At 41.8% G+C, this 14,576-nt stretch overlaps 2 long non-coding RNA genes across 3 annotated transcripts; one reads left to right on the top strand and one right to left on the bottom strand.

The window, feature by feature from the left end:
• Positions 1–253: 253 nt before the first annotated feature.
• LOC138976820 (uncharacterized) lies at positions 254–3,682 on the bottom strand. Of its 2 annotated transcripts, none has more exons than XR_011459161.1 (4): positions 3,252–3,682; positions 2,641–2,756; positions 1,617–1,677; positions 254–454 (listed from the first exon to the last, which is right to left on the bottom strand). It is a non-coding gene; the product is annotated as an uncharacterized lncRNA (long non-coding RNA). The 2 variants fall into 2 exon arrangements; XR_011459162.1 differs by lacking the exon at positions 3,252–3,682 and adding an exon at positions 3,119–3,137.
• A 20-nt stretch (positions 3,683–3,702) lies between these two features.
• On the top strand, positions 3,703–7,449 carry LOC138976821 (uncharacterized). The gene is made up of 3 exons (XR_011459163.1): positions 3,703–4,072; positions 5,735–5,861; positions 7,191–7,449. It is a non-coding gene; the product is annotated as an uncharacterized lncRNA (long non-coding RNA).
• Positions 7,450–14,576: the final 7,127 nt, after the last annotated feature.

The raw sequence follows: 14,576 nt of genomic DNA, 5'->3' as shown, positions 1-14,576 counted from the left end.
AGGCCGGGGGGGGGGGGGGGGGTGACAGGAACCCCCCCTGGATCCGTCCTTGACGCTAGACAAATCACTTTTGCTTCGCATGTGAGTCAAAAAGTATCTGTGCTGTAGCTTTTTTTATGTTTTATCTCACTCTCATTTTTGAATGTTGTTTTCACACACACACACACACACACACACACACACACACACACACACACACACACACTCACACACACACACACACACACACACACACACTTTTGATCCCATTCCATGTATTGCGAAGACTTTATTCAGGGTTTTAGCTAGTACTTAAACATCCAATTTCAAAGCACAAGTCTGAGCTGAGAATAGATATGCATAAATGTGTAAAATAATGGTGATTTGTGATCAAAACACTTCACAGGGAAGCTTGTTTATATGTCTTATGTATGTGTCTTCCATCGCCCTGGCAACATCAGAACTCCACACCAGCCTGCAAAAGTATAAACATAAAAGGTGACACAAATGAAACAAATGCAGCCCATAAAAATGCTTAATACTTCTTGACCTGTTGACCTAGTTAGTTAATATTTGGCGATTATTAACTATATCTTATGCATGACAAAGGTCAACACAGTGGCGAGTTCACAGGTCAAATGGAGGGGTAATTTGGAACACTTTTGAGTTTTGATCTAGCTGTAATCTTCTTTTTTCAGCACATTTTCAACCAAAAAAAAAGGACTAAAACATTACGTCTCCAATGAGTTAACAAGATCGTAAGATTTTGTTGATCTTGTCCGAGTGGATTTTCTGTATACAAGTGTTATCTGATAGTTACCTTATTGCTTCATGTGTCATTAACGGTGTAACTGGTTGTCTGAGGGATGCATTGACTAAGATCTCATATATGCTAGATGTCGAAAAACTACTCAAATTACCTGCCCTCGAAAGGGTGGTAACCAAGCTAAAAAAAAGACGCCATAGGAAATTAAGTAGCGTGGAAGGATGGGAGGGTATAAACTATGAGAATTGGGTAAGTATATTAATTATACGAAAATTTATTATTGAAATTTTCATTTAAATTACATAGTTTATACCCTCCAAAACTAACACTCTTAAATTCTTTAATGCTTAAATCGGGTTAATTAGTGTACGGCTCCATATAAAACCCGAAACGGTTGAGTTTATCCCCGAATTCGGATCCTTTTTGGAAAGAGCCCAAAAGACAGACCATTTCACCTACAACATTGTAACTTTTGGTATTGGTCATACCTAAGCTGAAATTAATGTACAGCAAATATACAGTGCAAAATGCCGTTAACGGTCTTGCAGGCAACTCAGTTAGCTATCCTGCCTATGCAACTGACTCACGAAGTCTCGCACACAGATAAACAAATGAGGGAAGGGGCCTGTGTCGTCTTCAACCAATAAACACACACACACACACACACACACACACACACACACACACACACGCGCGCACTAAAGATGAATATTGCATATATATGCATAATGCAGAAGAAGACAACTTAATCTGATAATCTATAGATGTAGTGACTGGTGCAATATTTAACGAATTTAAAAGGACGACTCTGAAATGTATCATGTGAACCAACTTCTCAATAAACAAAATGAAGACCAGTTTAAAAAGTTACCTGTTTCATTTTGGAATGTTTTTGGTCCCATCACATCTCTGATGTACACTCCATAGACGCACTGTAGTAATAAAAAAAAACTGTTTAAGGAGAAAAAAGATTATGCAGGGAGGAAGAACAGTAAGAACAACAGAATCAGCAGCAACATTCACTAATCTTACTCCACATAACACATAACACTGAATCTCAGTGAAGAGTTAGTGATCCAAATATTTTAATTAAACAGAGAGACACAGAGAGATTGAGAAGGAGACAACAGCTGTGCATGTGCGTGTGTGTTTGTGTGTGTGTGTGTGTGAGGGGAAATTTAGTCATTGAAAACTAAACACTTTCTACTCTTCAATATCAAGTCATAGACATAAGATTAAGAGCCACTGGGAAAGTTGGACATGAACATGTATATGTTGCAGGTGAGGAGGGGGGGGGGGGGGGGGGGGAGGCTGGAGGGTCTTTGTTGTTTGTAGATTATAACTTTAATAGCACAAATTCCTGTTTTGTAACACTGTTATGTATAAGTAGAAATGACTGTGGAATAACTTTCTTCTGTTATATCAGTATGATTATTTGCAAAGTTACCCGGATCATTGTGGCATCCTCTTAATCCTATCACGTCTGAGACTTTAGTAGACGTGCCTGTAGAGGGAAGGGATGGGGGAAGGGGGTGGAGGGTGGGCATAGAGAGTGTCGGTGTAATATGAAGGAGGGAGGGGAGAACCATTGGTAAATAAAACTCTTATAATATCAACAGTTCTGAAACTATTTGAGCACGAGTTTCCCATTACCACACAAAGGTGCAGATAGCAACAGATGTTACACTGAGAGTGGGGGGGGGGGACTTTTAGAGGGTTAGTTGTTGGACTGTAGTATCTGAATAGCAGTGCTATGGGGTGAGGGTGGTGCTGGGGCGGAGTATGTATCGTATGTAACTTGAATTGGATATTAATAAGCATGATCACTCAGACTAGAGCTAAAGACGGTGTTAATCTTCACAGACATTACATAATATGAATTCACAAGCACGTACCTTTTGTTTTGCCCTTGAGTTTGGTAGAAGGCAATATTGAGTGTCGAACACAAGTTGCATTGATCACTGACACTGCGTCACCCTGCGGTCAATCTCCTCTGATCTGCAGATTGCACCTGCACAAACCCAAACAATGTTATGATCGCAAAAAGCCTGCATAGCTAATGGATCTAAGAACACAAACACTCGATGGATCTAATTAGAGAGTCTGCAAACGAGTCATTTTACGTTGGAAATTCAATGACAATGAATCTGTCAGTCAATGAAGCAGATAGATCTGTCCCTGCGATTGTTTTTTGCAAGCAGATACATGTTTGAACTTCACTTATCCCGTTATCATTCAACAAATTGATATCTTGCATGATGAATTTTGTGCCGAAGAGCTGAACAAACAATCAAAATCAAGCAAGTGGTACATTCAGAAGACAAACTTCAGTCGCAAAAAACAAACTGACGAGAAAGAACCTAGCTTAATTACTGCTGTATTGATTTCGGCCAAACCAACGCATTTGCATACTGAAGTCATTCCTCCTTTGATTCCAATCATTGTACATGATCTTAATGCAAAAATATATACGAAAACAAGCTGATCGAAATGAGTAACATTGCACCTGCATTGAGTCGATTGACTGTACTGCAAAAGCGAAGGTCGTCTGCGACTGGAGATTTCGAAGTTGAACAGCAGCGTTTCTTCACACTCAGCTGTTGGCTTCCTCGGAAAAGTGAAAAGCGTGACTTGAAATCTAGCGGAAACCACATTGTATCTTTCCGTTTCGGTATTCTTGTGTAAAATCCATGAAAAAGTTCTTTCGAAAAAGGCGGCCGTCGTTATTTGGGATGCCACCTAGTGTCACACTACTATTTCCGGAGAAAGTGATGAGTGCGCTGATTGGCTGCACCGCTGCACCGGAGCCAAAAAATAGAAACGTGTCCTATTCCTTGCTCCGCACCGCACACACAACTTTCTCCACTCCTGCAACGGAAGTAGCGTCATCTCTCCGCCTGGTGCAGCCTACTCCACCCTTGCTCCGCTTGCTCCACCTGTGTGTGAGCCCCGCTTAACTTGCCTAAATTTGGTCCTCCTCCGAGGAGGACCAAATTCCTTAGTTTCGAACTATTGCAAAAATACAAATGGCGGCCGCCATGACAGTCTTTGATTTTGCTGTACAAAAAAATCAAATATTCGGCAGTCCGACGCATGAACCAAAGAATGATGTCGACAAAGAAGTTGAAACATTGATTGCGCTTTGGAGGGGGTTCAAATACAAGTCGTGAAGTGACCGGCACAGCTGATTTGGGACACGATCTACCTTGAGTCGGGAGATTTGCTATGAACATTGACTAAATTTCCACTTTTTACATCAGCGACTGTACAAATTTGGCTTGTACATCTTCCTGTCGCTGATTTTAATCGGTTTGGATCATCCAACAGGTAAGAGCAAGATTCATCCGTTGTGTGCGTGTAGTTTGTGTGTCCCACGGTGTGTGTGTTCGTTTGTGCGCCTCGGTGTGTGAGTGTGTGTCAGATTATATATTGCAATAATACATTTGTTAGAAAGTGAGAGCAAGGGTAGATCTGGATATATGGGCCAGGCAGTAGATCTACTGTCTGAGTGTCTCCGAAACCGTGTTCAGTGTCATAGGAAAATAGGCCTACGAGCCATTGTGTAGTGGTGACGATGAAAGATACAGTTGTTGTTTTTCTGACAGTGACATTGACAATGAACGATCGTCAATCAATGCATCAATGATTATGCACAGCAGCATCGGTTTCTTCGGAACTGTGCACTGTTGACTGAATTTCCCACGGTGGAGCAATGAACAGTAGACACTAAAACAAAGCTAATCTAATGCATTGAAGCATCGCTGTAGATCTATCTCATTCAACTAACAATATTTAAAGGCACAGTAAGCCTCCCGTAAACCATCACAGAGCTCCCCGAGCGTCTAAATACAGTACAACCATACTTCCATTTGAACGCTCACCGAACGGGAACATCCTGGCTGCTTTCTGTCGAGCGTGAGACATTTTCCAAGAATTTATTTTCGTAGACTTGTTCCGTTAACAACAACGGCGCCTCGTTTTTGCGCTAGACCTAACTTTTAAAATCTAAATAATAAATTGACAGCTTGTTACACAAACATTCTTTAATCATAAAAGAATTCGTTTTTCATCAAGACAAGATCAGAACAATTCGAAGTTGAGAAAGTTTAAAAAAAGAAAAGCCCGGAAGCAGGGTCACGCAAGGGTCGTAGCAGACGACGGCCGGTTTATCAGTGCAAATCGCCGTTCCTCTCAACAGTCAAAAGCCATCGCTAGAGTTCTTGTGAACCACAGCCGTTGTTTCGTGCATAAAAAAACGTGCTATTGTAAATAAGCTCACATCGAGTCGCATTCAAATGACTAACTATGACGACTGCATTGTGAAAAGGGAAAACTGGATCACACGGGTTCACGATGGCTCAGGGGTAAGATAAACCACGCAAAAATAAATTCTTTGAAAATTGTTCGCTCTTTACGGAGGGCACCTAGGATGTTCTCAATTGGTGAGTGTTTAAATGAAATGGTGTTTGTACTGTGTGTAAAAGCCTGACCGTATCTGTGATGGTTTACGGGAGGCTTACTCTGCCTTTAATAATGCAGTGAATGGCAAATCTATCTCTGAATGAACTGTTGTGTATCCTTATTTGCTGTAAATGTCCTGGCTCACACTGCACTCCCAACATTAGAAGTATGTTTTCTAAGCTGAATGCATGTATAATTTGATATAGTAAGTGTGTAAAGCCAAGAGTAACACTAACTGGCCCAAAACAATTTTTGTGTGTATACAAATGAAGAAAGAAACTGACTTCACTTGAATCACTGCCACTGAAAGTGTGTCTATTGTGTATTTTTAGAAGGGTTATTCAAGAATGACTTATTTTTCTGTTTAAATACTTGATATTTACTCTGCATGAACAGAGTCAGAGGTAAATGCTGCTGTATAAACTATGATTGTGAAAGAGGGAATAAAAGAATCAATGAGCGAGTGGTTTAATTATAATACAGTTATTATTTATTGTTAATTAATTATTTTATGGTGTGTTTTTTCAGGCCTCCTAAGAAACCAGAGATGATGTGTGATGAAGTGTTCATACAGCTCTTGCATTCAGATATATATATGGATTCTGGAGAGGATTCAGACTGAGTGGACATGCTGCTTTACAGACTACCATGAAGAGTAAGTCACACATTTCTGTACCACTACCAAGTACCTGCTTGTGCCTATTAAATTGTTATTGTAAAATTGATTTATGATATGTAAATTGGCACTGGTGATAGTAGTTTGAAGCTGTGTAGATGTTTTTGGCAGACTTTTGTACGTTGTGTTGTAAAGAGATCTGCGTTTCACATTAGATGCACTTACAATCTAGATAGATACATTCAGCTATGTCAACACTTGTTACATCTGAATCTGAGAGTAGTGGCAGGAGATGCAAGTTTATTGACACAAAAACATTACGGCTTTGTATAAAATAAATTCTTACATCTGTATGTATCCTTGCATAGTACAATTTGTACTATTTATACAAAATGGTACATAAAGCTTGGTTTTAGTTCTCTTTCTCTTCTCAAATCCTTTGCCACTATTCTTAAAGTAAATTACACAGTGTGAATGAACTAATGCAGCACAGGAAAGTAAAACAAAATTGCAAGATAAAATGAAATCATTACTAATTTACTGGAATTATTTTAAAGGCACATACAGTTATTCTTCCCTTGGCTCACCATCCTAGATCTTGCCAGGCTTTTACATGGAATAAGAATGAATCTGTTCACTCGGATACTTCTACATTCAACACCCTGGCTTCTTCCTGCTCAGAGTTAGATTTTGTTGTGGAAACCACTCTCAGATTAACAAAAATGTTACTTCTTTACTTCTGCGAGTGACTTTTGAGAAATTCGTCCATAAACAAAATTCAACTATGCACATGAAGCAGTCACTGACTGTCAGGGTGTCAATATTTTATGTGTCTGGGTGAAGTTATGTTCCTATCCCATGTACAACTGGCCAGATCTGAAATGGCCAAAATCAATGGGATCAACACACATCCCCAGAATCTTCATCACTGGAAAATGTGGTGGGTTGAATGTATTTTAATAAAAAGGCTGACAGGCGAGTGCTTTGGATCCTGAAAGTTCTGTTTTGGACTGAAATCGAGACACATTTCCCAATGAAACTCAAACTGTATAGTGTTGATGCTGAAGAGCGAAAGTGTGTGGGTTGAGGGCACACTTGTTTTTGACTAAAATCGAGAGCACAAAGTTCATACACGCACAGATTTTTTTTTAATAGTTTAGATTACAATATCACACACACCATCCCCGATCCCAATGGTCATGTGAAGAGCAAGTGCTTCCTCACCCCCCCCCCCCCCCCCCCACACACACACACACTGCTCAACACGTACACACCTTCTCCCCCCAACACACACCCTCCCCTCGCTAACCAAAACCCATCCCCGTGAATACTGAAGGTGCTCAGTTATATGTTTTCTTTATTTTTCAGGAAGGACCGCTACATTAAGGGAAGGCTGTTTGCACCTTGGTTCCTGGGTTCGCTGGGGACGATGATCAAATTCAGAGTACCATCACAATTCTGTGCTTTTCCATCTGATTCGGTTGAGAATGCTTGCAGAGGTTTCTACACTACCCGTCATAAAAAAGTAGGCAGATGCGTTTGAGGGCAGATCTTACTGATGAGGCTGTTGATTGAAAAACCAAGTATATGACTGAAAAGGCCATTAATTTCCCTACTTTATTCAGAAACAAAATTGGGTTTTCATGACGTAGTGTCTATGCAGTAAAACCTGCAACACAGTCACCCCCCCCCCCCCCCCCCCCTCCCACAAATCAAATTCACAAAATCAAGCTTCCCGTGTTAAAATCAACAACACAAATCAGAACAACTAAACCGAAACTCAAACATGTTTTGCATGTCATTAGACAGAACAATCAAATCTTTATCCAAAACAGTCCGTTTTGTTCACATATATCTTGTCTAACATGAACGCTATGGCATGCTGAGCGTGTAGTTGTCAATCCTCTCAGTTTTTGAAGTCGTTTTAGCGGGTAATGAGACCAAAAATGGTACATTTCAGAACTCCTCAACGCATTGTCTTAAAACTGTCAGTGATTTGTGCTAACACACGTCGTTAAGTACAACAAGTCGCGTAAGGCGAAAATACAATATTTAGTCAAGTAGCTGTCGAACTCACAGAATGAAACTGAACGCAATGCCATTTTTCAGCAAGACCGTATACTCGTAGCATCGTCAGTCCACCGCTCATGGCAAAGGCAGTGAAATTGACAAGAAGAGCGGGGTAGTAGTTGCGCTAAGAAGGATAGCACGCTTTTCTGTACCTCTCTTTGTTTTAACTTTCTGAGCGTGTTTTTCGACAATTTAAATTTTAAAACCTGTACCGTTGAGTCGATCCCCAAAATTGGGAACTTAATTTAAAATTGCACAAAAGTCAGCCTATTTGATCTTCAAAATTGTCACTTTGTAGAAGGGTCATGCATAGGCTGAAGTTTATGTCCACAAATGTAGGTTATTAACTTGTTGTGGGTTGCATTGTTTTTGGGTCAACCTGTATTTGGTTTTTTTAATAAACGGCCTCATCATAAAGATTTGCCCTCAAACGGATCTGCCTACTTTTTATGACGAGTATTATAGTTGGCTCAGTGGCTAAAGAAACATTCTACAGGATGAATAAACAAACAAACAAATCTCATGATTCTCTGTGCTTTAATGTGTGTGTGTGTGTGTTTTGGGGAGTTTGTTTTGGTTTTTAGTGAGAGGATGGCTGGTGGTTTGGATGGGGTGAAAAGCTGAGTGACACTGTGATTGTGGATAATTAAATTGTTGTTGCTGCTGTCAGTTTCAAGGCACCGTTCTTCTTGCAAACGCCAAGTTTGGCTTACTATTTTATATCTGCATGGGCTCTTACATGAGGTTAGGCCATCTATACACTTTGATACATACCAAACATTTACATTCTGACTGGGTCATGTGCAAAGTTGGAATGTTTGAATGAATACATTTTGCGGATTGATGCCAGTAGAAGTTAAACAAATTAATTGATCAAACATTCCAACACTTCAAAGTAAACACACGTGTTTTTGACAGCTGGTATATGTTAAAGTGGAGGGATGGTTTTATTCCACGTGAAGCCTGCATGCCACATCTGAGACGTTGAGCGAAATCGTTTACACAAAATATGCAATCATTGTTTATCATCATTTAAATTAAAACGTTCATACACAATGACACAACAAATGTTGTCGGAAACTCAAAAGAACACATGAAAGAATAAAAGATGATCAATGCAGCAAAACGCGCCACTTGTACAGAGTGGGTTACAATTTCATTCTTTGTTTAATTTAGCCTTCACATTTCCCTTATCATATCTTATATTTTAACATCGTTCTGTTCTTGTCAGCTTGAAATGTTTGCAGATTTTACTCACGAAACAGGTTAGTCTTCTGAAGTCAATGCAACATCAAAGCTAAAATTTCACACATGAGATGCATTTTGATGATCAGCTCTACCATACCGAAACAATGCATTTAAACTGGCGCAGATTAATTTTCAAATGATGTTCAAGAAACAGCTAGCTTCCTTATAGACAGAGTGTCTAAGTCACAAAATATAGTCATCTCAGTATCCAACTTCATTACAAAGAGGTCTCTGTTTCTTTGCTTGCTTAGAAGAACTTCTCAGAGTGTTTGCGGCATTCATCAAACAAGATCATACACATTTCCCGCAGTGGGGCACTGCGGTTATGAAATTAAAGGCCCCTCCTGTTTTTGGAACCGCAGGAGCTTTCTAGTTTGCTGTTAGGTAGATTTTTGGTTCCTCTTTCCTGTCATGCTCTCTTTTTCTTCATGAATTCTTTTCTTTTTTCTGCCTTCTTGCTCATTCACCTGTATTTTTTCCAAAAATCTCTTCTCTTGCCGCTTGTCTCGCGATTCATGTATAGTTTAATCTGTTAGTGTTCTGATGTAAGTCCAGCAGTAGATAGGTTAAGCCTATTTTAACATACTGGAAACTGGTAATCTTCCAGTAGGTATTAATTTAGTTTTACTAAAGCCTGCTGGGACACAAGTAATGGGTTAGTGCATTTGTAAACAGGAATCGCTTGACAAGTGGCCCCCTTCATCCCCCCCTTCCTCGTCCTGATATGGCTCTGCGTAGTCGGCTGGACGTTAAGCAACAAATAAACAAACAAACAAACAAATCATACACATTAAAATATTGTCACTTCCTACTCATTGAATAATGTATTCATTGTATCTAATTATTCATGTTAAAGACCAGCACAAAATTGCAATCATTTAAATATGTCACTGACATAAAGTATTCTACTCGATCTGGAAAAAAGGAAGAAAATCATAAGTGCATGATTCAAATCACTGATGATGTCTTGTAATTCAGTAGTGTTTCCAGTTAATCTTTTCTCTTTACATCTCACAATTCTTTTACTAGTTTATTTTGTAAGTAGAACACCAGGCCAAAACCTTGTTGGCTCCTTTTGTATGACATCACACATTTTCAAGGATTTGCTTGCAAACTTGCTTGTTTCTTAATTTGTTTCATGATCGCTCCAAATTACATTCCTTCCTTTATCTGGCACTCTTGTTCTCAACTTTGTCCCTCCCTCTCAGCGGTTTAGAGAGAGAGAGAGTGAGTGTGTGTGTGTGTGTGTGTGTGTTAGTGTGTGCGTATGCCTGTGTGTGTGTGAGAGAGAGAGAGAGAGAGAGAGAGAGAGAGAGAGAGTGAGAGAGAGAGATAGAGACTGAGAGAAAGAAAGAGAGAGAGTTGATCTATTGTCTTGATTCCCTCATTCAATTTTCTTTTGTTGTATAGTGTAGAACTTAGACAGCTTCGTGACATACCTGTGGTGCGGTTTTATGGTCGTTTAACTCTCCATCGGTGAACCATGCAATTATTTCTCTTCAACGATTACTCGGTCTCTACTGACAACTCTAAACTCCACAAAACACGACTTTTTTCAGTTCAGAAATGTCAGTTTCGCTCCCATAAATTGAAACACAAACTTAAATACATCCATACATCATTGTCTGTTACAAAGTTCCAGCTTTGCTTTAAAATGCACAATCAGTATGAGGGACACGGACTTTTTCCCAGTACATACCGACTGAGCCATCACTCAAATCTTCGACGACACTGACTCAGCCTATATGCTGCGTACATCTCCCCGGTCGGGCAGTTTTAGCTCTCGTAATGTGCGGAAGAACTGAGAGAAACATTTGCGTTCTGCCTATGTTTGTCTTGTTTGCTCGCCAAAATAATATTGCATCGATCAACCACTCAAGTTCGCACTGTTACCATGCTCCCAATCCCATGCTGGTTTGTTTACCACTTTCGAAGGTGAAGAGTTCACCGCGCCTGCGCAATGACGGGGATTTCCCTATGACGTCACCTGAAAGTTATGACCTACTCTTTTAGCTGGTAACTAAGTAGTCTCGACCAAGTTCGCTCTCATGCATTGCAGACTGACTAAATCTTTAGTTACGAACTGCGTAGTTCGAACCTACGTTTAGTTGCTAACTATAATAGTCTCCATTCATGCATTCCACTACTGGTCAACCCGTGTGTAATGCTGAAAGAGGAAGAGACATACTGTGCAGTACGAGGTTGCTCAATGTTCACTGGTGACTGAGTTCGATATATCGTTGTTTGACCCCCCCCCCCCCCCCCCTCCTCCCTTGACTGCTCTTGTTGACACCGAGGTGTCCCGTTGTCATGGCAGCAGTGACCATCAGGAACATGCTGTGATAATACCTCAGTTCAAACTTATCACAGCAAAACTTGTGTTACCCTGCGCTATGCACACAGGTACCAACATTTTGTTCGGGGCGTTTTCCTGTATCAGAATATGAAGATGGTAGCAGAATCTTAAATGCGGATAAAGTGTCCGATACGTGGTCGTCATGGCTGGTTGCTCTGCCTCAGTGTTGACAGCAGGAACTCTGCTTAATGATGCTCCCAGAACACCACGCTTAGACCTCTTCCGCATCCTCCGGTCTATCTTCTCTTCTTTTTTTTCTTTTTTTTTTCGCTTTCACTTGACTACAGTCTCCCCTTCCCTCACCTCCCTCCCTGTGGTCCCTTCAGTCCAACCACCCCACTTCTGCACCATGGCTTGGTTCACTTAACATTATCAACATCCGCCTCCCGCCACACACACACACACACACCCCCCTCTTCATCACACGCCGGTCGCCCCCCACTCCCACCACCGCCATACTGATGATATTTCAGCGTCCAGAGAACATGACGAGGACTTTGGTCGCCATCCCCCCCCCTCCTCCCCATCCCTACCTGGGCAAAACACGAGCTAACCACAGTAGATACCTATGTCGAGGCCTGTGCTTGCTACATGAACATCCTGTCCCAGGGATGCATACCGACATGAACATCCTGTCCCCGGGATGCATACCGACAGGTAGCCAGGCAGGTAGCCAGGCAGGTAGCCAGGCAGGTAGCCAGACAGGTAGCCAGACAGGTAGCCAGGCAGGTAGCCAGACAGGTAGCCAGACAGGTAGCCAGACAGGTAGCCAGGCAGGTAGCCAGAAAGGTACCAGGCAGGTAGCCAGACATGTAGCCAGACAGGTAGCCAGACAGGAGGTTTTGAAGACAGGTCCAAGTGGAAGGCTATCCCGATCCCATGCAGAACGGTGGACAGATCCACGGCGATGACAAGATGTCGGGACAGGAAGCACAGTGTCTGTCAGGCCACAGTAACAACCAACTAGGACCGTCGCTGCCCCCAGTGACCCGGTCAGGCCGCTCATGATCATTGTCAATTGTCATGCTGTGCTTAATCGTATAAATGTTGTGTTCACGCAATGCTTTTTGTCTCCCCCGTCAACTGTTCCACGACACAGAGTTCAGCCGGTATTCCATTCAGCGTCAACCATTCACTTTTCCACAAAGAGATCCTACAAAATCAATCCCCTTTCGTGTCCCTAGAGAGACATAAGTCGTCAGTTTTAAACACGTTTCACCTTCATCAAAATTGCCAGGCCGCGCGGGTTATGCGATGCTAGTCTACATTAATCTTGTTTGGAGGTCGATTAGATCATCGTCTTTTCCTCCCTGCGTATACACACCCACACACTCATACGCACCCACGCAAGCACGCACGCACGCACGCACGCACGCACACACAACATTCGAGACAAACGCGGAGAGAAGGAGAGAGAGAGATAGAGAAAGAGAAAAGGAGAGAGAGAGAGAGAGAGAGAGAGAGAGAGAGAGAGAGAGAGAGAGAGAGAGAGAGAGAGAGTGACAAACGCGGCTGAAAACACTGGAGAAGATAAGGAAGAGTTACTGGGAATGGATCAAGAGAAAAACCAAAATCGGTTCAGCGCTGCGCGCGAAAAACCAAAATCGGTTCAGCGCTGCGCGTTGAGAGCACGTGTTAAAATATCTCATCGATGAGGTTGTGTCCGGGGTGTAGCTGAATACGGTCTCCAAATTTGAAAAAGATCCACCGAGAACTTTGGCTTGGCATCGCGGACACTGACACACACACACACAGACAGACAGACAGACAGACAGACACAAGTCGTATATATATATATAGATGTGTTCTTACTTCAGTTTATCTATAAACATGTAGCAGTTGTTTTCTGTACTGCTTTTTCTTTAGCCATTTCAGACTAGTCCCTCTTTAGGGCGAGGGCCAGATGTCAAACAAAGCAGATCACTGCTTACAAGAAGAAGAAGAAGAAGAAGAAGAAGAAGAAGAAGACTTTATTACGCCATATAGCATTACAGCCATAGGTATTTGTCCTGGTGTGGAACACTCATACATCCATATACTCTATTAAACTCGTTAAATAAAGAATTGTCATAGGCATTGTCATTGTCCCTCGATCTCTATCTCCCTTTATCTCTCTCTCTCTCTATTTTTTTTATGTATATATCTCTCCGCCTGTCTCTCTCTCTCTCTGTTTCTCTCTCTGTTTTTCTCTGTTTCTCTCTCTCTCTCTCTTTGTCTCTCCCTCTGTCTTACTCTCTCTCTCTGTCTCTCTCTGTCCTTCTCTGTTTTTCTGTCTCTCTTTCCCTTGCTGTCTGTCTATCTGTTTTTCACTCCCTCCCTCCCTCCCTCCCTCCCTCCCTTCGCCCCCCCCCCCCCCCCCCCCCCACCCCCACCCCCCATCTCCCTCACAAAACCTTTGACCTTTCTTGCTGTACATGAAAAACGTCAAGCCGGCATCGCAAACACGACTTCTTTCGGCACAAGGGAGGCAACCGGGTGAATTATATTCAAGTTGGAAGTCAAGATCTGTCTCCCTTGCTACGTTCCACAGGCGTGCTCCTTTATCTTAGTTTCCGGAAACCCCACCCCGAACCCCACTGTCTTTTGGGAAAATAAAAGGAAAAAAATGCAAACATGTTGTTCTATTTGCATGAAGTCGTGACAAGTCTTATCACACCTGACGGGAGAATGCAGGTCACCGGGTGACCCACAATGTTGACCCACACAGGCACACACACCGATCACATCACTCTCTCTCTCTCTCTCTCTCTCTCTCTCTCTCTCTCTCTCTCTCTCTCTCTCTCTCTCTCTCTCTCTCTCTCTCTCTCTCTCTCTCTCTCTCTCTCTCTCTATCAACTTACTTTTATTTCTCAAGTTATCGTTTCGTTGCAACTCTTGGGGGTTTGACGCTTTATCACCCTTTCTGCGCATTCTTTTCCATCATTATTTATTAAAAAACACTTGCTGTTTCAAAAGACACAAACATTCTGCAAATGCTGCGTGCTGCAAATGAGTGCAGCACCAGCCACAATGCACCGTTAGAACGGCAATGTATATGTCTGAGCGATATAAAACAGAGAGCAAGTCATCAATAAACCAAA

Source organism: Littorina saxatilis, linkage group LG9 (assembly GCF_037325665.1).
Source record: "Littorina saxatilis isolate snail1 linkage group LG9, US_GU_Lsax_2.0, whole genome shotgun sequence".
In the NCBI taxonomy this organism is placed as follows: Eukaryota; Metazoa; Mollusca; class Gastropoda; order Littorinimorpha; family Littorinidae; genus Littorina; species Littorina saxatilis.
Note: the sequence above shows the minus strand (reverse complement) of the source record. Positions and strands in the feature narration are given on the sequence as shown.